Genomic DNA, 15,634 nt, shown 5'->3' on the forward strand with positions numbered 1-15,634 from the left:
GTACCTAAATCTGGATGGACACTATCATTTTTGCTCTATCTATCCATGTGCCAAACCAGGCCTCATCTGAATGGAGTTTATTTATTCATTAACCGCACTACTGTGTGATGCATAGTGTAAATATACTGTGAGGGCTGGGCATTTGTCTGAGGGATTTGCCTACTCAGACCACCAGGTGTATTCAGCTTCGCCTGGAGCTGCCATTTGGAGACTTGCTGACTCCAAGCCACAACACACACTGTCTTTCAAGTCAAGCTATTTAAGCCAGACCATGTGATGATCACATGACCGTGAGATCATCCCAGGTCCTGTCAGTACACCTGCCGGTGTCGGCTCTGCAGGTGGAGATATGATGGACACCTTCCCACCCACTCTATAGGTGTCCACCTATAACCAGCCCATGTCTGCAACTTTAATTTAACCCTCCCAACACGTAGTTTGCTGAAGGAAAATATCCTGGTTTCACATCACTGATGCCATTATGCGCAGTGACACATATTTCCCCTCATACACTGTACCAGTGACCCTGTCACAATACATTGATAACTAAGTCTTAATCTGGCCAGGCACATGCAATAGCTGTTAGAAGACGCCTGACTCCTAAATATAATGATAATCTTTATATAGCGCTAACATATTCCACAGCGCTTTACAGGTTGCACACATTATCATTGCTGTCCCCGTTGGGGCTCACAATCTAAATTCCCTATCAGTATGTCTTTGGAATGTGGGAGGAAACCAGAGCACCCGGAGGAAACCCACGCAAACACAGAGAGAACATACAAACTCTTTGCAGATGTTGTCCTTAGTGGGGCTTGAACCCAGGACTCCAGCGCTGCAAGGCTGCTGTGCTATCCACTGCGCCACCGGTAAATATACCTGAGCACTTGGACCACGCACATGCAATCTTTCTGGGCACTGCGCCACCCTGCCTGAGAAACGGGCAGAGTCCTCTGAAACAGTTCATGTGTGTGTGTACTTGCGTCCACACTCATACCAGGTCTCAGTGGGGACATTTGTGGACTTTCTTTCTATAGCACTTTAACTCCTTTACAGCTGCCGATACTCCTTTTAATGACGGTCAATAAAGGGTCTTATTCCTCAGCGCTGCTTTTTAACAGCGCTGAGAAATAAATGTATAGCCCCCCCCCCAAGCGGGGGAGGGACAGCTACAAGTGCTTCTCACTAAATTAGCATATCATCAAAAAGTTAATTTATTTCAGTTCTTGAATATAAAAAGTGAAACTCATATTATATAGAGTCATTACAAACAGAGTGATCTATTTTAAGTGTTTATTTCTGTTAATGTTGATGAAAAAAAGTCATTATCTCAATAAATTAGAATACTTTATAACTAGTGTTGAGCATTCCGATACCGCAAGTATCGGGTATCGGCCGATATTCGCGGTATCGTAATTCCGATACCGAGTTCCGATACTTTCAGTATATCGGATACCAGAATCGGAAGTTCGCATAATTCAAAGAGCCAGAATACAGCCAATGAAGAATCATTAGAAGTGTGGGCACATCCTGTTCTGCATGTTAGGCATGTAACTACTGGCATAGCTGTGATTGGCTGCTGAAATGATGTCATGATGCACTATAAAAGTCGCCGCCATTTTGGGTTCACTCTGCTGTGAATTCAGTTAGGAACAGGGCGCTGTGTTCTGACTGAGGGCCAGTTTAGAGATAGCGATTATTTGCTTAATTGTGCTTTACCCAGGCTACTGTAGCAACCGCTGTGTGAGAACCTTGTTTTTGCCTTGCAGCGCTGTTCACGGCTGTCTGCAAGGTGTCTGTGTGAGTGCAGCTCACTCTGTAGTCTGTTCTGCTGCCACCGCTGGTTGTAGTCAGCTCAGGGTGCATCACTGCCTCATACTGTTCCATTGTCCTTTTTTCAATTAGTGCAACCTGCTGCACATTTTTTCAAATTTATCCTATTAGAGGCTTTCCATCCGTATCCTGCTAGATTGTGGAAAAACACTATATAGGATTACATAGAGGAGCTTTTTGTGGCCTTGCAGCACCGTTCACGGCTGTCTACATGGTCTCTGTGTCTCTGTATGCCTTTAATGTCTCCTCCGCCTCCAATACATCCTACATTATTCTTAGTTGTTTTCCTTCATGTAGAATTAACCTACAAGGAAAGAAAGGGTTTATTTTAATTCCGATATTTTTGTCCCATTGACTTGTATTGGTATCGGGTATCGGTATCGGCGATATCCGATATTTTTTGAATATCGGCCGATCCAATCCGATACCGATACTTCTGGATATCAGAAGGTATCGCTCAACACTATTTATAACACCAGCTTGAAAAATGATTTTAAAATCCAAAATGTTGGCCTACTGAAATGTATGTTCAGTAAATGTACTCAATACTTGGTCAGGGCTCCTTTTGCATCAATTACTGCATCATTGTAGCGTGGAATGGAGGAGATCAGCCTGTGGCACTGCTGAGGTGTTATGGAAGCACAGGTTGCTTTGATAGCAGCCTTCAGCTCATCTGCATTGTTGGGGATTCATGTCTCTCATCTTCCTCTTGAGAATACTCCAGAGATTCTCTATGAGGTACAGATCAGGCGAGTTTGCTGGCCAATTGCTGGCTCTTGATGCAATGACTCCAGAAGCAGCCCACTCCTTGTGAATCTCCCCCAAATTTTTGAATGGCCTTTTCTTAACAATCCTTTCAAGGCTGCAATTATCCCCGTTGCTTGTGCACCTTTTTCTACTACGCTTTTTCCTCCCACTCAACTTTCCATTAATATGCTTGGATACAGCTGCAACACCCCAGGTAATCGGTTGTTGCAGTGATGTTGCCTTCCGTTCGGGGAGGGTGATGTCACGCTTGGAGGCAAGGGAGATTCTTTCTATCAAGTAAGACACTCACATTCAACACATCTGAATCTAGGTCAGGAGGGGGAGCTCAGGACCCGGATTGAGGGGAGCTTCCTTAGACTTTATGTATCCTGGTCTGGAGGAGGAGTCAGCAAGTTGTAGAGAGTTGTAGAGGAGTGAGGAGAGGAGAAGGATGTCTGGAGCAGACGTGAGGAGTTGAATAGTGGAGGAGCTTAGAGGGAAGAAGCATAGAGGAGGAAGAGGCACAGGAGGGGAATAGCGGAAGGACACCCCAGGAGTCAGAGCGCAGAAACCGGGTACCGGGAGCCCGAGGTCATGTTGGTCTCCAGGACGCGTGACAGAACCGGAGGGCATAGGACTATATGTCAATTGCCGGCATCAAGTCTGAGGTGATGCAGTGACCTGAGGGCCCGGGTCATGGTAGAGACCCTATAAACAGGCTCGCACTGCCTATCGTACAGACATCTGTCTTAGGACAGGAGAGAGGGGACTTTGCAACCAAGCTTTAAGCGGCAGGGACCTCGCCAACTAAAGTAGCGCAAGTAGGAAAGGCTTATGGACCTCACCTGGGAGAGGGATCTCCTATTGCCTCCAAGCCGGCCGGACTACAGTTGCCCTGCACTTGGTACCCTGGACTGAGGACTGCTATCACCAGCAAACCAGGCAAAGACTGCAAACCTATGTCCTCATTGTTTGACATACCATCCACCACACTTTCGGTGCCCTACACCTGGGAAGCCCTGGGGACCCCGCTTCACCTGTGGAAAGCGTCACCATCTTTCTGCATACCATCACCACAGAAGACCCCTTTAAGCAGTGTCGGTCTCTACTGACCGAGAACCACAGGTGGCAGTGTAATAGAGTGCAGGGTTAAGTATGTCACCACGGAACAGACAGACCAACTGTTGAGGGGAATTTATTAACAGGAGTAAGATTCTCCTCGCAGGGAGTAAACAGGGGGTTAATCGAGATAAATCAAACAGTAAACAGTTAAGCGGAATCAAAAGGGTTAACAAGTGTTCTTGTAACTTATCAGTCCAGGGAGGTCCTGACTGGAGGGTCCTAATTCCAACGTGGGTACAGTCACCAGCAACGCTTGAGATCCGGAAGTCTCTCCTCTGTCTCCTGGGAACTGGAGACTCCGGGGTTAAGTCTTTTGCAGTCTTTTCTTCCAGTGAAGCTGAAAGCAGGAAGTAACACAGCCTCTCTGCTGTGAGTCTCTGCATATCAGGCTGGCAGGCTTTCTGCAGTAGCAATGCTACACACACACTGAGCAGTTTACTTGTCACACTCAGGGGTCCTGGCTTGTCACTGCGGTCACCGGGGCTGTGCGCTCAGGTCACTGTCAGGGGATACGTCTTCTCTGATTTTGGAGGCTTCCAAGTCCACACTCTCACATCCAACCTCCACTACGGCTGGTATCTCAGCCTCAGTGCCCTCACGGGGAGCACTCTCTTTCGGGGAGTGCGGCGCTGCAGCCTGCTCTCTGTCTGGCGCGCTGTCCCCTCTGTCTCCCACACTCTGCTCTCCCGCTCTTTTCTGACCACACCCCCTCTCTTCCTCTCTGCCCCCAGCAGTCACATGGTCCCTTCTGTCCAGGGCAGAAAGTCTTCCCCCCGACAACCCAGCTGTCTGACTAAGTGGTTCCAGGTAAGGAGCAGGGAGAGCAACTTCCTTACAGTGTCACAAGCAATAGACTTTATTCACAATATCCCTTAAAGACCTTTCCCCTTTAATTGGGCGCCCAGGGCCACGGACCGGGTCGCAGCCACCGTGACATCTCTTTTAAGACCGGACCCGGTGCCAAGTACCCCATGGCCCTAGTAGGGCATTCCACAGCACTCTGTGAACAGCCAGCAGCTTTAGCAATGACCTTTTGTGGCTTATCCTCCTTGTGGAGTGTGTCATTGACTGCCTTCTAGACATTTGTCAAGTCAGCAGTCTTCCCCATGATTGTGGAACCTACTGAAACAGGCTAAGGGGCTTTTTTAAATGCTTAGGAAGCCTTTGCAGATGTTTTAATGACTTTTGGGTTTTCATTGGTTGTAAGCCATAATCATCAACATTAACAGAAGTAAACACTTGAAATAGATCACTCTGTTTGTGTCTATATAATATATGAATTTCACTTTTTGTATTGAAGAACGAAAATAAATTAACTTTGTGAAAAACACCTGTATGTTGCTGAAATATATCAATATTTTTTTTATAAAACATTATAAATGTGATAGCAGCAAAACAAAAAAAACTATATACTATAAATCTGCTATCGCTGTAATCACACCAACATGAAGAATAAAGCTGTCTTATTACTTGTAATGCACAGTGAACCACACAAGAATAAAAATAAGAACTATTCTTGTACTACTGGAGTCTCTGTGTAAATCCCAAAAATCGCGTAGGCTTTGTCAAAAATTCCCTCTTTTTGACAAAGCCTACGCGAAACGCACGTCAGGGGGTTGATCGGATTCCCTGGTATATGACTACACTCACCATGGATAAGATACTTTATAACTAGTGTTGAGCATTCCGATAACGCAAGTATCGGGTATCGGCCCATATTTGCTGTATCGGAATTGCGATACTGAGATCCGATACTTTTGTGATATCGGGAATCGGTATCGGGATCATTATTAATGTGTAAAATAAAGAATAAAAATAAAAAATATTGATATACTCACCTCTCCGACGCAGCCTGGACCTTACCGATGTAACCGGCAGCTTCCGTTCCTAAGAATGAGCGCTTGAAAGACCTTAGATGACGTCGCGGCCTGTGATTGGTCACGTGAGCGGTCACGTGACCGCCACGCGACCAATCACAAGCCGCGACGTCATCTAAGGTCTTTCAAGCGCTCATTCTTAGGAACGGAAGCTGCCGGTTACATCGGTAAGGTCCAGGCTGCGTCGGAGAGGTGAGTATATCAATATTTTTTATTTTTATTCTTTATTTTACACATTAATATGGATCCCAGGGCCTGAAGGAGAGTTTCCTCTCCTTCAGACCCTGGGAACCATACAGGATACCTTCCGATACTTGGTGTCCCATTGACTTGTATTGGTATCGGGTATCGGTATCGGCGATATCCGATACTTTTCGGGTATCGGCCGATACTATCCGATACCGATACTTTCAAGTATCGGACGGTATCGCTCAACACTATTTATAACTAGATTTACCGCTATTGTTTTCTTTTCCCTATATGGGCAGTGGTCACTGTGACAAGCCCTTGGGTTAAGTATCTATTTACGGGCATCTAATGGTTGAATTCACACTGAGGTCATGTGTATACTATGTGGATTGGGTGTCAGATAGTTAATATTACATATAGCGGATTTTACTAGTGCCATGGTTTTGGTCTATATAAATACACTGGTTATACCAGGGATTTACTCAGTTCTAAACTAGGGTCTTCATCTTTGTTACACTTTCTGTGTTATTTTGCGATTTAATTGTGTCAACTTATTTATAATAAAATTTACTATTTTTAAACTGAAATGTTTTCTTGTGTATGGAACTCCATTTTTTCATGCGTTTGAAGGCCTCCTAAATGTGTTGGAAGCAAGACCACATTAATCCCACTTTACTTTTTTATATTCGCTGTGCCATTACTGCCTCCTAAATGTATTTAAAGCGGGACCATATTGAATGCAAACTGTACCTGTAGCGTGTTGTGATCCGCTTTTTGGCTCCCCTGGTGGTGGCTGGTGGTACTGGAGACTTGTGTGTGCTTTTCTGCCTCAGCTCACCTGCTTCCATCAGTTTTGGGAGTTCCCTATTTAGCCTTGCTCTCCAGTCACTTCCTTGCCGGTCATCATTGTAACCTGAGTCTTTCAGTTGCATGTTCCTGCTACTAGTCTGCTGATCAGCTAAGTGGACTCTTGTCCTTATTGTTTTGTTTTTCTTGTCCAGTTTACAGTTTTGTCATTTCCTGTTACTGGAAGCTCTTGTGGACTGAAATTGCCACTCCTGTGTCATGAGTTGACACAGGAGTCTTAAAGTAATTTCAGGATGGGTTTTTGAAAGGGTTTTTCAGCTGACCGTGAAGTCCTCTTTTGTATCCTTCCTCTATCTAGTAAGTGGACCTCGCTTTGCTAAATCTACCTTCATACTGTGTATGTCTTTTCCTCTGAACTCACCGTCAATATACGTGGGGGCTACTATCATCTTTGGGGATTTCTCTAGAGGTAAGCCAGGTCTGTTCCTTCCTCTTCCAGGCGTAGTTAGTTCTCCGGCTGGCGCATGGCATCTAGGCAGCCGTAGGAATGCTTCCTGGCTACTGTTAGTTGTGTGGTAGATTTAGGTCACGGTCAGCTTCAGTTTCCATCACCCGAGAGCTAGTCTGTTATTTTTGTGTTTCTGATGTTCCCATGCCATTGGGGAATCATGACAGTATGACCGGCCAACAAAGTGTTAATTGTTTGGGCTGAAGCTGGAGAAAAAGAAGTGTTGAAGGAATTTTTTTTTTTTTTCTTTCTTTCCCTCAGAGTTTTGCTGCCTAGTCCTTAATTGCTGTCTAGCTGCTTCTTACCTCCTCTTAACCCTTGAATGGCTCTGACCTTAGCTGTTTAACATGGATGTCCAGAGTTTGGCTGCAGGTTTAAATAATCTTGCTATGAAGGTTCAGAATTTACAAGATTATGTTATACATACTCCTATTTCTGAACCTAAGATTCCTACACCAGAGGTATTTTCCGGAGATAGATCTCGGTTTCTGAATTTCAAATGTAATTGTAAATTATTCCTTTCTCTCAGACCTCACTCCTCTGGAGATCCTGTTCAGCAGGTTAAGATTGTGATTTCTTTGCTGCGAGGTGACCCTCAAAATTGGGCATTTTCATTGACACCAGGGGATCCTGCGTTGCTCAATGTGGATGCGTTTTTTCTGGCTTTAGGGTTGCTGTATGAGGAACCTAATTTGGAGATTCAAGCTGAAAAAGCTTTAATAGCCCTGTCTCAAGGGCAAGATGAAGCTGAGATATACTGCCAAAAATTTCGTAAATGGTCTGTGCTTACTCAGTGGAATGAGTGTGCCCTAGCGGCAAATTTCAGAGAGGGCCTTTCTGATGCCGTTAAGGATGTCATGGTGGGGTTTCCTACGCCCACAGGTCTGAATGAGTCCATGACAATGGCGATTCAGATTGATCGGCGTTTGCGGGAGCGCAAACCCGTGCACCATTTGGCGGTATCTTCTGAAGGGACGCCAGAGAAAATGCAATGTGACAGAATTCTGTCAAGAAGCGAGCGGCAGAATTATAGGCGCAAAAATGGCTTGTGCTTCTACTGTGGTGATTCCGCGCATGTTATATCAGCATGCTCTAAACGTACTAGGAAGGTTGACAAGTCTGTTTCTATTGGCACTTTACAGTCTAAATTTCTTCTGTCTGTAACTCTGATTTGTTCATTATCAGTTATTACCGTGGATGCCTATGTGGACTCTGGCGCCGCTCTGAGTCTCATGGATTGGTCCTTCGCCAGGTGCTGTGGGTTTGATTTGGAGCCTCTGGAAGTCCCTATACCTCTGAAGGGTATTGATTCTTCACCTCTGGCTTGTAATAGACCACAGTTCTGGACGCAAGTGACTATGCGTATGACTCCAGACCATCAGGAGATGATTCGCTTCCTCGTGTTGTATAATTTACATGATGTTTTAGTGCTTGGATTACCATGGTTAAAATCTCATAACCCAGTACTGGACTGGAAAACTATGTCTGTATTAAGCTGGGGATGTCGGGGGGCTCATGGGGACATACCTTTGGTTCCTATCTCGTCATCTATTCCCTCTGAGATTCCTGCATTTTTGTCGGATTTTGGGGATATTTTTGAAGAGCCTAAAATTGGTTCTCTCCCTCCCCACAGAGAGTGTGATTGCGCCATAGATCTGATTCCAGGCAGTAAATTTCCAAAGGGTCGTTTGTTTAACCTATCTGTACCTGAGCATGCTGCCATGCGAGAATATGTTAAGGAGTCCCTGGAAAAGGGACATATTCGTCCTTCTTCATCACCTTTAGGAGCTGGGTTTTTCTTTGTCTCTAAAAAGGATGGCTCGCTGAGGCCTTGTATTGATTATCGACTCCTGAATAAAATTACTGTCAAATATCAGTATCCGTTGCCGCTGCTTACTGATTTGTTTGCTCGCATAAGGGGGGCTAAGTGGTTCTCCAAGATTGATCTCCGTGGGGCGTATAATTTGGTGCGAATTAAGCAAGGGGATGAGTGGAAAACCGCATTTAATACGCCTGAGGGCCACTTTGAGTATTTAGTAATGCCTTTCGGCCTTTCTAATGCGCCTTCAGTTTTTCAGTCCTTTATGCATGATATTTTCCATGAATATCTGGATAAATTTATGATTGTGTATTTGGACGATATTTTGATTTTTTCTGAGGACTGGGAGTCTCATGTTCAGCAGGTCAGGAGGGTTTTTCAGGTCTTGCGGGAGAATTCTCTGTGTGTAAAGGGTTCTAAGTGTGTTTTTGGGGTTCAAAAGATTTCCTTTTTGGGGTACATTTTTTCCCCTTCTTCTGTTGAGATGGACCCTGTCAAGGTTCGGGCTATTTGTGACTGGACGCAGCCTACTTCTCTAAAGGGTCTTCAGAAGTTCTTGGGCTTTGCTAATTTTTATCGTCGATTTATAACAGGTTTTTCTGGTGTTGCTAAGCCTCTTACGGATTTGACTAAGAAGGGTGCTGATGTTGCCAATTGGTCCTCTGCCGCTGTGGAGGCCTTTCGGGAACTTAAGCGCCGCTTTTCGTCTGCCCCTGTGTTGCGCCAGCCCGATGTCTCTCTCCCCTTTCAGGTTGAGGTCGATGCTTCCGAGATCGGAGCGGGGGCGGTTTTGTCGCAGAAAAGTTCCGATTGCTCAGTGATGAGACCTTGTGCGTTCTTTTCTCGAAAATTTTCTGCCGCCGAAAGAAATTATGATGTCGGTAATCGGGAGCTTTTGGCCATGAAGTGGGCATTTGAGGAGTGGCGTCATTGGCTTGAGGGTGCTAGACATCAGGTGGTGGTTTTGACTGATCACAAGAATCTGATTTATCTTGAGTCTGCCAGGCGCCTGAATCCTAGACAGGCGCGCTGGTCGTTGTTTTTCTCTCGGTTTAATTTTGTGGTCTCATATCTACCAGGTTCTAAGAATGTGAAGGCGGATGCCCTTTCTAGGAGTTTTGAGCCTGATTCCCCTGGTGATTCGGAACCTACAGGTATCCTTAAGGATGGGGTGATATTATCCGCTATTTCCCCAGATCTGCGACGTGCTTTGCAAGAGTTTCAGGCGGATAGACCTGATCGCTGTCCACCTGGTAGACTGTTTGTTCCTGATGATTGGACCAGTAGAGTCATCTCGGAGGTTCATTCTTCTACGCTGGTGGGTCATCCTGGAATTTTTGGTACCAGGGATTTGGTGGCTAGATCCTTCTGGTGGCCATCTCTGTCTCGTGATGTGCGTGTTTTTGTGCAGTCTTGTGATGTGTGTGCTCGGGCCAAGCCTTGTTGTTCTAGGGCTAGCGGGTTGTTGTTGCCCTTGCCTATTCCGAAGAGGCCTTGGACGCACATCTCGATGGACTTTATTTCTGATCTTCCTGTCTCTCAGAGGATGTCTGTTATCTGGGTGGTGTGTGACCGTTTTTCTAAGATGGTTCATTTGGTGCCATTACCGAAGTTGCCTTCCTCGTCTGAGTTGGTTCCTTTGTTTTTTCAAAATGTGGTTCGCTTGCATGGTATTCCTGAAAATATCGTTTCTGATAGGGGTACCCAGTTCATTTCTAGATTTTGGCGGGCATTCTGTGCCAGGTTGGGCATTGATTTGTCTTTTTCGTCTGCCTTCCATCCTCAGACTAATGGCCAGACGGAGCGAACTAATCAAACTTTGGAGACGTATTTGAGGTGTTTTGTGTCTGCGGATCAGGATGATTGGGTTGCCTTTTTGCCGTTGGCGGAGTTTGCTCTTAATAATCGGGCCAGTTCTGCCACTTTGGTTTCCCCTTTCTTTTGCAATTCGGGGTTTCATCCCCGTTTTTCTTCTGGTCAGGTGGAGTCTTCGGATTGTCCTGGAGTAGATGCTGTGGTGGATCGGTTGTATCGGATTTGGGAACAAGTGGTGGACAATTTGAATTTGTCCCAGGAGAGGACTCAGCGGTTTGCTAACCGCCAGCGTCGGGTTGGTCCTCGCCTTCGTGTTGGGGACTTGGTGTGGTTGTCTTCCCGTTTTGTCCCAATGAGGGTTTCTTCTCCTAAATTTAAGCCTCGGTTCATCGGTCCCTATAGGATTTTGGAGATTATTAACCCTGTTTCCTTTCGTTTGGACCTTCCGGCATCTTTCGCTATCCATAATGTGTTCCATCGGTCGTTGTTGCGGAGATACGAGGTGCCGGTGGTTCCTTCTGCTGGGCCTCCTGCTCCTGTGCTGGTTGAGGGTGAATTGGAGTACGTTATAGAGAAGATCTTGGACTCCCGTATTTCCAGGCGGAGACTCCAGTACCTGGTTAAATGGAAGGGCTATGGTCAGGAAGATAATTCTTGGGTAACTGCCTCTGATGTTCATGCCTCGGATTTGGTTCGTGCCTTTCATAGGGCTCATCCAGGTCGCCCTGGCGGTTCTTGTGAGGGTTCGGTGCCCCCTCCTTAAGGGGGGGGTACTGTTGTGATCCGCTTTTTGGCTCCCCTGGTGGTGGCTGGTGGTACTGGAGACTTGTGTGTGCTTTTCTGCCTCAGCTCACCTGCTTCCATCAGTTTTGGGAGTTCCCTATTTAGCCTTGCTCTCCAGTCACTTCCTTGCCGGTCATCATTGTAACCTGAGTCTTTCAGTTGCATGTTCCTGCTACTAGTCTGCTGATCAGCTAAGTGGACTCTTGTCCTTATTGTTTTGTTTTTCTTGTCCAGTTTACAGTTTTGTCATTTCCTGTTACTGGAAGCTCTTGTGGACTGAAATTGCCACTCCTGTGTCATGAGTTGACACAGGAGTCTTAAAGTAATTTCAGGATGGGTTTTTGAAAGGGTTTTTCAGCTGACCGTGAAGTCCTCTTTTGTATCCTTCCTCTATCTAGTAAGTGGACCTCGCTTTGCTAAATCTACCTTCATACTGTGTATGTCTTTTCCTCTGAACTCACCGTCAATATACGTGGGGGCTACTATCATCTTTGGGGATTTCTCTAGAGGTAAGCCAGGTCTGTTCCTTCCTCTTCCAGGCGTAGTTAGTTCTCCGGCTGGCGCATGGCATCTAGGCAGCCATAGGAATGCTTCCTGGCTACTGTTAGTTGTGTGGTAGATTTAGGTCACGGTCAGCTTGAGTTTCCATCACCCGAGAGCTAGTCTGTTATTTTTGTGTTTCTGATGTTCCCATGCCATTGGGGAATCATGACAGTAGCGTTTCAGAATCACTCCCATGGCACCAGAAAGGATACACACAGATAAAGGTTGACCAGGTCCAAACATAGACATTTCAGATCTGACCTCCACACTGCCTGACCAGCACCACAGATAAAGAGTGAGACAGGCCCAGGCACAGGTGCACAAATCAAACAGAGCCTGTGGCAGGGCAGGGCTGCTGTATGTGTGTACAGCAGCCTAGATCAATCACAATGAAGACAGAAAGAATGGCGTGCATAACCCAGTGCGCACCGCAACAGTGGTGGTCAGCCACAAACCAATATCAAAATAAAAGAGGAGAAGCCAGCGCTGCTTATGGTCAGAATGCAATACAAAAAGTGCACATGCACGTATTAATTTCTAACTGTATATCAAAATGAGACATTTAGCAAACAATGATCAATTCTTTGAGCCACCCCGCCACGCCAAGGCATTCTCATAATGGGGCAGTCCTACTCTACGATTTTTATATTCGCTGTACCATTACGGCCTCCTAAATGTGTTGGAAGCAAGACCACATTAATCCCACTTTACGTTTTTTATATTCGCTGTGCCATTACTGCCTCCTAAATGTATTAAAAGCGGGACCATATTGAATGCAAACTGTACTGTATATGGTGTGGAGGGCTGCACTCAGGTGTGGTTGAGGTAGGCACTGGAAACGGTATTGCTGCAATGTCCATGCAAGTTTATTTAAAGTTCATAAACTGCTCCAGTTGGCAAAACAAAGCACAGCTTTTTTCGGCACAAAGTGAAAACATAAAGAAAAAAAGTCCATATAGCACATATGGACTCAGGATAGTGTCCGGTTCTTTAGACCTTAGCACACACCAACACACAGGAGATCCATGCATCTCCAGCTCCAGAGCCTGAATGAGACACTCGGCCTTCATTTTATCTGCCAAACCACTCCCCTGGGTTGGGATATGTGAGCAGTCATTCCCACCCATGTCTTATGACTGCTTGTAAAACCCGGCGCTGGAATGGCCAAATAACTCTCAGCACTGTATGAGATGGAGCATGCTTCTGAGCTCAAATCACCGCAGCTAATAGCCACGATGACACATATATTCCCTCAAGGACTCGTCCGGCATTTTACATACCCCCCCTCTGCCCAAAGCCAGGGGGCTTGGCACCTTCTGCCAACAAACAGTGGACTCTCGACAGAGCATCAGCATTGCCATGCAGTTTCTCTGGTCTATGCTCCACATGGAAGTTAAAATCCTGCAGTGCTAGGAACCACCTGGTCACTCGGGCATTGTTCCCTTTCTTCTCCCTCATCCACTTCAGTGGGGCATGGTCTGACACTAGTCTGTATCTTCTACCTAAGAGGTAGTACCTTCGAGTGTCCAACGCCCACTAGATGGCTAAACATTCCTGCTCCACTATAGAATATTTTTTCTTCCAGGATAACAACTTCTGGCTAAGATACATTAAGGGGTGCTCTCCCCCATTCAACTCTTGAGATAAGACATCACCCAGCCCAACATCCGACGTGTCCATCTGGACCATAGACTCCTTGGAGAAATCGGGTGCTACCAGTATCGGCTGTTTGCACAGGGCCAGCTTCAGTTCCTGGAAGGCCGTCTCAGCTTCTGGAAACCACTTAGTCATAGCTGTTGTGAATTTGGATTCTGGGCTCCCCCGGTGGCCGCTTGTGGAATTGGACTTGTCATCCTCTTTCCTGTTTCACCTGGTTCCATCAGTAGTGGGTGTCGCTATTTAAGCTCATTTCTCTGGTGGTTTCTTGCCGGTCAACAATGTTATCTGATGCCTCTCAGTGCTTGTTCCTGCTTCTAGACAACTACTAGTTAAGTTGGACTTTTGTCCATGTTTTGTTTTGCCTATTTGTTCCAGTTCACAGCTGAAGTTTTGTTACTGTGTCTGGAAAGCTCTCGTTGATCAGGGATTGCTACTCTGGCGTTATGAGTTAATGCCAGAGTTTAAGGTAATCTCTGGATGGTGTTTTGTTAGTGTTTTTTCTGCTGACCATGAAAGTATACTATCTGTCTTCTGCTATCTAGTAAGCGGACCTCAAATTTGCTAAGACTATTTTCCTGCTGCGTTTGTAGTTTCATCTGAACTCACCGTCATTATATGTGGGGGGCTACTGTCTTCTTTGGAATATTTCTCTAGAGGTGAGCCAGGTCTTATATTTCCCTCTGCTAGCTATTTAGGTCTTAGGCCAGAGCTGGGCATCTAGCGATAAATAGGAAATGCTACCTGGCTATTTCTAGTTGCGCGGCAGGCTTAGTTCATGGTCAGTATAGTTCCATCTTCCGAGAGCTTGTCCCTCTATAGGCTTGCTATGATCTCTGCCTGCAGAGATCATGACAGTTTGACCGGCCCATAAAGTGTTAAAGACCCAGGTTGAGAAAGGAGAATTATAAGAAGTCTGCTGGAATTTTTTTTTTTTTTTTTCCTCCAGTCTGCCTTGCTGCAGTCTTTTTTCTCTCTCTCCTCCTAATCTCTGTATGCTCTGTGTGCACCTGACAATAATGGATCTCCAGAGTGTAACTGCGGGTTTGAATAATCTCATCACGAAAGTACAAAATTTACAAGATTTTGTGGTACATGCTCCGGTATCTGAGCCGAGAATTCCTTTGCCGGAGTTCTTCACAGGGAATAGAGCTAGCTTCCAGAATTTCCGAAATAATTGTAAGCTTTATTTGTCCCTGAAGTCTCGTTCAGCTGGAGACCCTGCTCAGCAGGTTAGGATTGTGATTTCCTTGCTCAGGGGTGACCCTCAAGATTGGGCCTTCTCATTGCCAGCAGGGGATCCTGCGTTACGCGATGTGGATGCGTTTTTTCTGGCCTTGGGCTTGCTTTATGAGGAACCTCATTTGGAACTTCAGGCAGAAAAAACTTTGATGGCACTATCTCAGGGGCAAGACGAAGCTGAAGTTTTCTGCCAAAAATTCCGTAAATGGTCTGTGCTTACTCAGTGGAATGAGTGCGCTTTGGCGGCAACTTTCAGAGAAGGTCTCTCTGATGCCGTTAAGGATGTTATGGTGGGGTTCCCTTTGCCTGCAGGTCTGAATGAGTCCATGACAATGGCTATTCAGATTGATAGGCGTCTGCGGGAGCGCAAACCGGTGCACCATCTGGCGGTGTCTATGGAAAAGACGCCAGAAAGTATGCAGTGTGATAGAATTCTGTCCAGGAGCGAGCGACAGAATTTTAGACGGAAGAATGGATTGTGTTTCTATTGTGGGGATTCTACTCATGTTATATCAGCATGCTCTAGGCGTACAAAGAAGCTTGATAAGTCTGTTTCCATTGGCACCATTCAGTCTAAGTTTATTTTGTCTGTAACCCTGATTTGCTCTTTGTCATCCATTGCCACGGACGCCTATGTTGACTCTGGCGCCGCTCTGAGTCTTATGGATTGGTCCTTTGCCAATCGTTGTGGTT

Source organism: Ranitomeya variabilis, chromosome 3 (assembly GCF_051348905.1).
Source record: "Ranitomeya variabilis isolate aRanVar5 chromosome 3, aRanVar5.hap1, whole genome shotgun sequence".
Taxonomy (NCBI): domain Eukaryota; kingdom Metazoa; phylum Chordata; class Amphibia; order Anura; family Dendrobatidae; genus Ranitomeya; species Ranitomeya variabilis.